This window comes from Capsicum annuum, chromosome 9 (assembly GCF_002878395.1).
Source record: "Capsicum annuum cultivar UCD-10X-F1 chromosome 9, UCD10Xv1.1, whole genome shotgun sequence".
Lineage (NCBI taxonomy): Eukaryota > Viridiplantae > Streptophyta > Magnoliopsida > Solanales > Solanaceae > Capsicum > Capsicum annuum.
The window spans coordinates 166,107,647-166,116,836 of NC_061119.1; the positions used below are offsets into that span (position 1 = coordinate 166,107,647).

General features: G+C 33.8%; 1 long non-coding RNA gene across 1 annotated transcript; it reads left to right on the forward strand.

The window, feature by feature from the left end:
• The first annotated feature begins 3,893 nt into the window (after nucleotides 1–3,893).
• LOC124887419 lies at nucleotides 3,894–7,607 on the forward strand. Its single transcript, XR_007045129.1, has 2 exons — nucleotides 3,894–4,126; nucleotides 5,887–7,607. It is a non-coding gene; the product is annotated as an uncharacterized LOC124887419 (long non-coding RNA).
• The last annotated feature ends 1,583 nt before the right edge of the window (nucleotides 7,608–9,190 follow it).

The window sequence follows — 9,190 nt, forward strand, 5'->3', positions numbered from 1 at the left end:
GTTTGTGCATTCCTTGACAGGGTGGACTACCTTTTCGGTGGAAGATTTTCATGGTTGTATCTTCAGGAGATTGTGAAGCTATATGGGGTACCTATTTTGATTGTCTCTGGTCGTGGTATGCAGTTTACATCTTATTTCTAGTGGTCTTTTCAGAGAGGGTTGGGGACTAAGGTTAGTCTGAGTTTTGTTTTTCATCCGCAGTCGGATAGACAAGCGGAGAGAACTATTCAGACATTAGAAGATATGCTTTAGGCCTGCGTGATTGACTATGGTGGCAATTGGGTTAAGCATCTACCTTTGGTGGAGTTTGCTTAGAACAATAGTTATCATTCAAGTATTGGTATGGCTCTTTTTGAGGTATTGTTGGTAGGAGGTGTAGCTCTCCTATTGGGTGGTTTAATGTTAGAGAAGCGGACATGTTTGGTCTGGATTTGGTTTATCAAGCAATGGAGAAGGTCAAGGTGATTCGGGATAGGCTTAAAGCTGCCCAAAGTTACCAAAAGTCCTATGTGGATGTTAGGCATAGGGACTTGGAGTTTGAGGTCAGGGATTGGGTGTTCCTCAAGGTGTATCCTATGAAGGGAGCGGTGCGGTTATTTTATTTCATTGTCAAGAAGTCCATTGCATATCATTTCATTACCAAGAAGACCATTGCATTTAATATCTGTTGATACATAAGATAGGATACGCTAGAGTTGAGGATATCTCAGCATTTAATATCCTTCGACACACGAGATAGAATGTGTTGGTGTTGAGGATATCTCATTATTTAATATCCATTGACACGCGACAAAGAATACGCTAGTGTCGAGGACATCTCAGCATTTAATATCCATTGATATGTGAGATAGAATACGCTGGTGTTGAGGATATCTCAACCTTTAATATCTGTTGACACGTGAAGATAGAATACTCTGGAATGAGGATATCTCATCATGAATCAACATATAAATGCATCAAAAGCACATAATTTGAAGAAATGTCTTTAAGTCGCTATCTAAAGATAGATGACATATGAGATTTCCTAGAAATTAACAATTTGAGGGTCATCTATAAGTCATATTATTTGAAATAGAATTGTGTGCAAGATTGCCTATGAGTTTATAGTCCATAGTTCACGCGTAAACCGCAACAACATCTTAACCGGATAGTGTGCAAGGTTACCCCAAGATCGATAGTTTGAAGGTTATCCATAAGTCGCAACTAACTCCTTATCGGAGAATAATCGAGATTATCAAATTGAAATGTCCAAGGGTTCTCTATAAGTCTCTTCATATCCAAGATCGATTATGTGCAGGATTACCCAAATACTTGCAATTTGATAGATATCTATTAGGCATATTGTATATAAGGTCGGATGATGGGCAGGAATACCTGAGATCTAGCGATTGGAGGGATATCCACAAGCCATCTCTTATCCAAGTTCAGATAATGTGCAGGATTACCTAAAAGCTAACAATTCAAGGGATATCTGAAAGTCATCTCGTATCCAACATCAAATAATGCACAAGATTATCCAAAGATTGACAATTTAAGGTAAATTTATAAGTTGTATCAATACAAAAGATATAAGACTTACCCGAGGTCATAAGCAAAGATTCATTGTCAATAACAGAAGAGGTTATCATTCCACATACAACAAGCATTATAGGTGACCAAAAGGGTTGCCGCATCAGCATAAGATTACACGATTGCAGGGACCATTCTGCATAAAGTGTCATCGGTGTCCAAAAGGGCTACCCTATTTTGAAGAGATATTCAATTGACAAATGAACTAATTATGCAACAACCAAAAGGGTTGTTATGTCTGTTATTACAAGTTACTTCCTTCCAAACAAGTACATGAGAGGATGACTTTGCTTTTTAGGCAACAACTCATATGGAGATATGGTAAAAACTATACACCCCTGTGTGAATTGTGTTTATTACTAATAATTTTTTTTTGAGATATTTTTGAGAGCATACAAGAGGATGAAAATCTCAAACACAGGTATGGATGACTCCAAAAAGGACACAACACAACGTGAAACTTTTTTTAGCAGCAAAATGGGACAAAGTCTAGAGAGGGATGTTAAACTCTTTAGACGCAAGCTAAAGGATGAATGCCACCACCATCAAACCACATCCCTATTAGAAGTCATGTGGTTATTCTGGGATATTCTGGTTTCAGCTTCATCTTTGAGATATTTCTAAACTTATACCGAGGATAACCTTCTCTTTCTTTCAAATCTGGGTGATAACATACTTAGAGTTTTGGAAATTATGTCCAGGTAAATTCTTGCCTATGGATGTGAAGGATCCCACAATCATGTTTAAAAGGTTACAAGCCTCTTTTCCACAACTAAATCAACTGGTCTCTCCTTCCAGGCCAAAGATCATCTGAAATAAAAGACTATCTTTTCTACCGATTGAGTTAAACTACAAGCAGTCTGATTTCCTGAGTTTCAGGGATATGTAGGTTGGGATATTTGTTGAAAACTTGACAGCATTCCAACTTTCCTCTAAATCCCTTTATTTCCCAGCTTTTCGATTTCATCAAAAACTCTAAAATCGAGATAGCTTGTGAATTTTTTAAAATTGTGCTTTAAATCAAGCTTTATGAACTACAAGTGGCCCGAATTCTCATGTAACCTGAGATATGTAGGAAACCTGATACTAGGATCTATCCATAACTCCATGAACTCATGTGAAAACCCAGCTTTCCCGAAAGCGAATTTGTGGTCGAACAAAAAATAGAAACGTCGAACTCCCTTTGGCTAGGTTACTTGCATCCACCCTGCTCAAAGGGAGGGGATATTTTTTGAAACCTAATTTTTTCCCTCCATAACTAGGTTTAATTTTGAGTTTTTTCAATTTTTAAATAAAATTACAATATTTATTTTTTCTGAATAAAAAGCTTTTCAAAGTATTTATTTGGGTAATTTTGCCATTTTAAGTAGAGTTTATATATTATCGTATTCAATTATACAAAATAGTATAAATTTGTTACTTAAATATTTAATTTACAGATCATCGAATTTTAATCAAGGCTTATCTTGAAAATAGGTTCAAATGGTAAAAATCTTGACTTAAATATAGTTGTTCTCAAAATTAATTTATTTGAAAAAAAATATTTATTTTATTTTATCGAATTAATAAGTTCGAGATTAAATGAGGTATTAATTCATTTTGTAATTTAATTTAATTTAGTCAATCTATTAGATCTGGTCATAATTGAAATCAAATTGGCCACAATTGTGATGTAATTAGCCAATTGATTTTCAATTTGACCAAAACCTAAATAGAATTGGCCAAATTCCTAAAATCCCAATAATAATTTATTCTAGCCCAATTCATTAGCAACCCATCAGCAGCCCACATAACAATTTCAGTCAACCCACCACCCTTAATTGACCCGGACCATTCCTTTTTCTCATCTACATATAAATTAACAACATCGAACAACACCTCTAACGTACAACAGCAACTCTAATAGTGTACAAAAATAGACCAACAATATAAAAACATGAGAAGCAACATTCAAATGACAATAACTCCGACCAACCACCCAGCTCTGATCGAGAAGCCCCGAATTCGACCCGATAAACAACAACGTTTAACAGCTTCCATAAAAACAACCACCAAAACCAATTCAAATTTTATATTTAAATTTGAATTTCAAATTTGTACTAGATAGTACAATTCCACTTCAATCTTGTCTTTTTCAGTTTGAATTTTAAAATTTGTACTAAATTGTACAATTCCACCTCAACCTTGTTCTTTTTCCATTTTGAAATTCAAATTTCTACTAGACTGTATAATTTTGCCTCACCTTATCCTCCAACAAACCTTATCCTTAATTGAAAAATCACAAAAACGCCCTTGAGAGTGGCTATCCCACATCGATTGAGGACCAAAACCCAATCCAAAAGTTTTCCTATAAAAGGCTCTCTTTAGATCAAAATTAGACAAGTCTTGATATAGTGATAAACTTGTTTCGAACAAACAAATGAATTCTTTCTTTTAGTAAATTTTTTTTACGAAAAGTAGCCAGCTAGTCAGAATTTTTGCCGCGGCATCGACACTTTTTAGTGGTAGTCAAGGTTCCGACGACAACTCGGGGTCCCATTTTGCTGCCCTAAAATAGGTAATATTTTTTCCTTTTTAGTTTTAATTTTGTTTCTTCTTCTCTTTATTCTATAGTTAGTGGCATTTTGATAATCTTGTATGCTGGGATTGTGCGCTATAGAAGGCCTCAATGGTCGTAGAATTTTGATGGGATGAAGTGAAAATGGTTGGATTGTTGTGATATCCCTCTACCTATCTTAGTTGTTTTATTGTTGCATTTAATTTCTGCTCAAGTTTGGTCTGATTTATTTAATATAATCCTATGTATGGGTTAGTTTTATTTATGTTATTTGTTTGATAGTAAGAAGTACGTAAGCAGACTCTATTAAGCTTATTTATATAATTGTTGTGGGTTGATTCTTGCCCTGATGCTCTATTTGCTCATAAGTTTGTGGAAGTCTTAACTTGAATGATTTCTTGGTGCAAAACTCATTGAATCTCTCTAATGTTTGTTTGAATATGGTCATCTATACATTGTTAGTGCTAGTTGATTCTTACTGTGAAATTTCTTGCTCATCCCCTAAGTTTGTTCCTGCCCTTTTATATATGAGCAAAAAAATAATCAAAACAGACCCTTGCTCACAAAATTACACTCTCTGGTTATTGTCCTAGGATCTTTCTGGTTTACAGTGCCATATAAAGTTCATGAACCACATGCTTTGAAGCGATTATTTGGTTGTTCTTGTTCAAGTCGTTGATTCTTTCCTTTAAGTTCTGTAATAGAATAGTATTTTGGTTATTGTGCGAAGTCTCATATGGTTTTCAACTAACATATTAGCAATATTAGTTGTGAGAGAAGAAAGTAGTGGATGGTGTTGTTTCTTATTTTTGAGTCTTCATGATCCCGAGAGTATCCACTTGCAAATAAACTTTGGATTTTGTTTAGACATTCTAGACAGTTCCATCTACAGATAATTTCATTTGTTCATAAACTTTTATAATTTTCTTAGTTATAGAAAATAATGTTCATGTTTGATCATTACTTGATTCGTTCCATCGTCTGAATTGTGTGTAAGTATGCTGAAAAATCTGAATCTCATAGTTTAGAAATGGCTTTTCTATAAGTGGTTCTCTTGAGTCAGAGTTCAGATCTTATTTAGGACAATGTAGGAATAGATTGTCTGTTCCATCTTTTGTAAATATCATCTTTAATAATTTGTGGTAACTCAAACTATGTAATGAGTCTTCTGTTTAACTTGTAAAGTTAGAACTGTATCTTTTCTCGATCTAATATGCTAGAAGTTGTGATGCATTTTGTCGTTACAGTTTCCAACTTTATGTATTCATATCCTCTCTTTCTTTTGCTTAAATTTTTTGGTTGGAAAATTGGTGCTAAATGGGTCGTTAACTAATATTTGGATACTTTAATTGTCTAAGTATGGCCTAAGGTACCCAGCCCTCCCTTTTTTGTTTTATTTAGCATCTCCGTTGTTTCTTTCCAATTTTTCTCTTAATTAACTTTTTTAGCTAATACATCAGATGTAAAGGATTTGTCTATATTACTTTGTTTACTGGAATTTAGACAAAATAAAGGATAGTTATCGTTTGGTAATGCTTATGGGGTAAAAATGTTTGTCTTGGCTGATTAAAGTTAATTTTTGTGGCTTTTATTGGTCTTTCTTCTAAATTGGTTGCATGAGAAGTATTTTAATTAATACCTAAACTTTCCATTATCGTTCCTTTATATGAGCTTGATACATATTTCTTTGTTATCTTAATTGCGTATTTTAACATAGTATTAATTATTTTATCCTTCTTTTCTTTCTTTGCATGAACTAGCTTTAGAGTCCAAATGGACTCAATTTCTCCTTGCATTTTCTTCATGGGATAATGAGGCTCATCTCTTCGAGTCATGATTCAGACTAAGTCCAAACAATGATCCAAGGCATACTGGTATAAGAAGATGGAAGAGGAAAAATGGGTCAAAACCTATTGATAGAGATGTTAAGATACTTAACAAGTCTCTATTTATATTCATGTTTTTACTTTTTTATTTATTTATTCATTCATTCATTAAGGCATCGAAGCCAAAATTGTAAATTAATATACGTGAAGCCGATTTTGGGCCAAAGGACCCGAAAAAGATAGTAGAGGACAGGTTATGGGCCAAAAGCCCAATATTTAGATTAGGATAGGTGAAGATAGGCCAAAAGCCCAAATGAATAGATTAGGACAAGTGAAGATGGGTCAAAAACCCAATTGATTAATTTAGGACAGGGTTTATAGATTTTGGCTTAAGAGCCTAGATCGTTTACTTCTCCCCCTTTCTCTTTCTGTGCTTATTTGTTATTTATTTTCTTAGACTTAGTTAAATTCCCTATTAAGTCTTCAAAAATTTATTTTACACAAGTTCTTCCTTAATCACTTTCAAAAAAAAAAAAATCAGCTTCTCTGTTTTAGTTAGTCAAAAGTCGTTTTGAAATAGCCTGGATAACCGCAAGTTAGCGAACATTTTAGGTTCCTTAAAAACCTTTCTAAAATGTTAATAAGGACTTTATACCCAGAATTTTTCTGAAAATTCTAAGTCTTTTTTTGTTTTAAGACTTGGAGTTTTCTTTTAAAAGTTTCCTTAATTTCTTTTCAAAAAAATTAAGTGGTGACTCTGTAATTTTTTAAATTATTTAAAATTTTCTTAAAAGTTTTTAAAATGGTTTAAATAGTCGAAATCAATTTTTTTCAATCTTTTGGATTAAAAAGGGGATAAAACACCAGGTAAGATTGATCCAGGACCAATTTTGGCAGCTCAGAGTAGACAGAAGAGTTATGTTTTGGGGTCGTAACTTGGAGTTCATGCAGTTTGAATGGGTCTTGTGAAGGTATCATGAAGGGTGTGATGAGGTTTGGGAAGAAAGGAAAGCTCAGTCTGAGGTTTATTGTCCCTTTTGAGATTCTTCAGCAAGTTGGTGGTCGTTTATGGGTTGACTTTGCCACCGGGTCTTTCAGTCGTACATCTAGTTTTTTGATGTTGAAAAGGTACCATCCAGATGATTCATATGTGATTCAGTGGTATTGAGTGAGTTTGGATTAGAATTTGGCTTTTGAGGAAAATCCTATAGCTATTCTGGATAGACAGGTTAAAAAGTTGAGGTCAAAAGATATATACAATAGAGTCATCGTCCCATAGTGGAAGCCACTTAAAAGGTTGAGTACGACATGCAGAGTAGATTTCCTCATCTCTTTGATAGTCCAGGTATCATCTTTCTCTTCACGTTCGAGGATGAATGTTTATTTTAATGGTGGATGATATAATGACCCCTGAGTCATTTTGTGAATTTTTGTTATTTAACCTTCCTCATAGTTCTTAGACATGACTTGTGGCTTACAAGGCGGGTGGTACCAATCCTTGAGGTGTCCGAAAGTGAATTAAGTCATAGATTCGTTCTTATCAAGTTCAACCATGATCAACTTATGGTCAAGATGACCTTGATTTGGTATTTTTAGAGTTACCGTTGTGTCCTGAATGTGATTTTTGGTGAAGTTACATATTCAGTTTGTTTTCATGGGTTTTCGAATAAATTTTGAGGGTCTATTAAAAGTTTTGAGTTATTTTTGACAATTAATTAAATTGGTGGATAATTAGACTAAATCCATAAAATCATAAACTACCCTATATCACATGACCTGCATTCAAGTTAAATAAACTGACAGGCCAACTCCCTAGATCACAACAATGACAGTTAGCTATAATACAATTTACACCAAGAAGCCTTGAAGGGGATCTCTTTCTCGGACTAACTTGAGGTTTGGTTATAATGTTTATTTTCTCGGACTAACTTGAGGTTTGGTTATAATGTTTATTTTGTAATTTTGATTTTGCACTTGTAGTGCTATAATTATATTGTGGATATTTGATTGAATTGAGGGTAAAGTGTTAGCGTGAGGGTTGGCAGTGACCGCCAATTGTTAAACTTTGATACTTTTGCAAGCCAATCATGGCATAATGATTGACTTTGTTAAGCTTTGGTGCTTTTGCAAGCCAATCATGGTGTAATGATTTTCCAAATAGTTGGTACTAATTATAGATTATTAATGTCAATTATATGTATAGGTTGAATAATATTTCTCCAACGTAATGTAACCTGCAGTAGCACTAAGTACTTAGTTTTTTGGGATTTAGTTTTAGATAATTAAATAATGATTACGCCATAATATGCTAATGATTAGCGCTATTTTGTCCCTAATAAGGTGATGAAACATCAGGCACTAATGAATTCTTCATTGTTTTCTATTTTAGATTTAGGCATATTGTTAGTAAATGGTTTTAGGCGTCATAAGATGCCATTAATGGCATGATATGCATTTAGGGATTGAAATTAATAGGTGCTATTTATGACAGAAAATAGGTGCTATTTCTGACAGAAAATATGTGGTAACAGTAGGTGATGAACATGACCATATTGCTGAAAGGAGATTAATATAGTTTGAGAAATTGAGATTTAAGCATAGAGTTCCCTAATTATAAGTTGTTGTTTCAATTGTTTCTTTAGGATTTTGATTTGAATTTTCATTCTGGGATATGGTATTTGCATACTAGATGGGATATTCTCTAATTAAGTTTGAATCGTGATGTGGTTGGTGTAAATGATTAGGAGTTAGAAATATTTGAAATTCATGAAGATTGAAATTTGACTATGTTTTCGAGCTAAATATAGCAATATGGGAGTTATTAGATTCGTATTCTCACGGGGAATGTGTATTTGAACAGATTTTGATCATTTGGAAGCTTTACAAAAGAGAAAGTTTATAAATTGGTTTGGGCTTCGATTTAAGGTAAGTTGAGACTTTCTTAGACTCTTTTTCAAAGTGTTTATGTGTTAGTTATGTGTAATGGGAGTAATGGGAGAGTGGGGGTTCCGTATAGGTGAAGTGACGAGCATCTATGTGGGTACCAGTGATAGTTGAGGGGTTAAAATACATTAATTATACATTTTAAATTGTTTTCCCAATTTGCTAGCACGATGATCTGATTTGCCATGGTATATAAATTGTTTTGGGATCAGAGTTGTACGCTTACACATCATGCATTATATTTCGTATGGGGTCGGAGTGCAGGCCTGCACAATATTATCTATTTATTATTTGA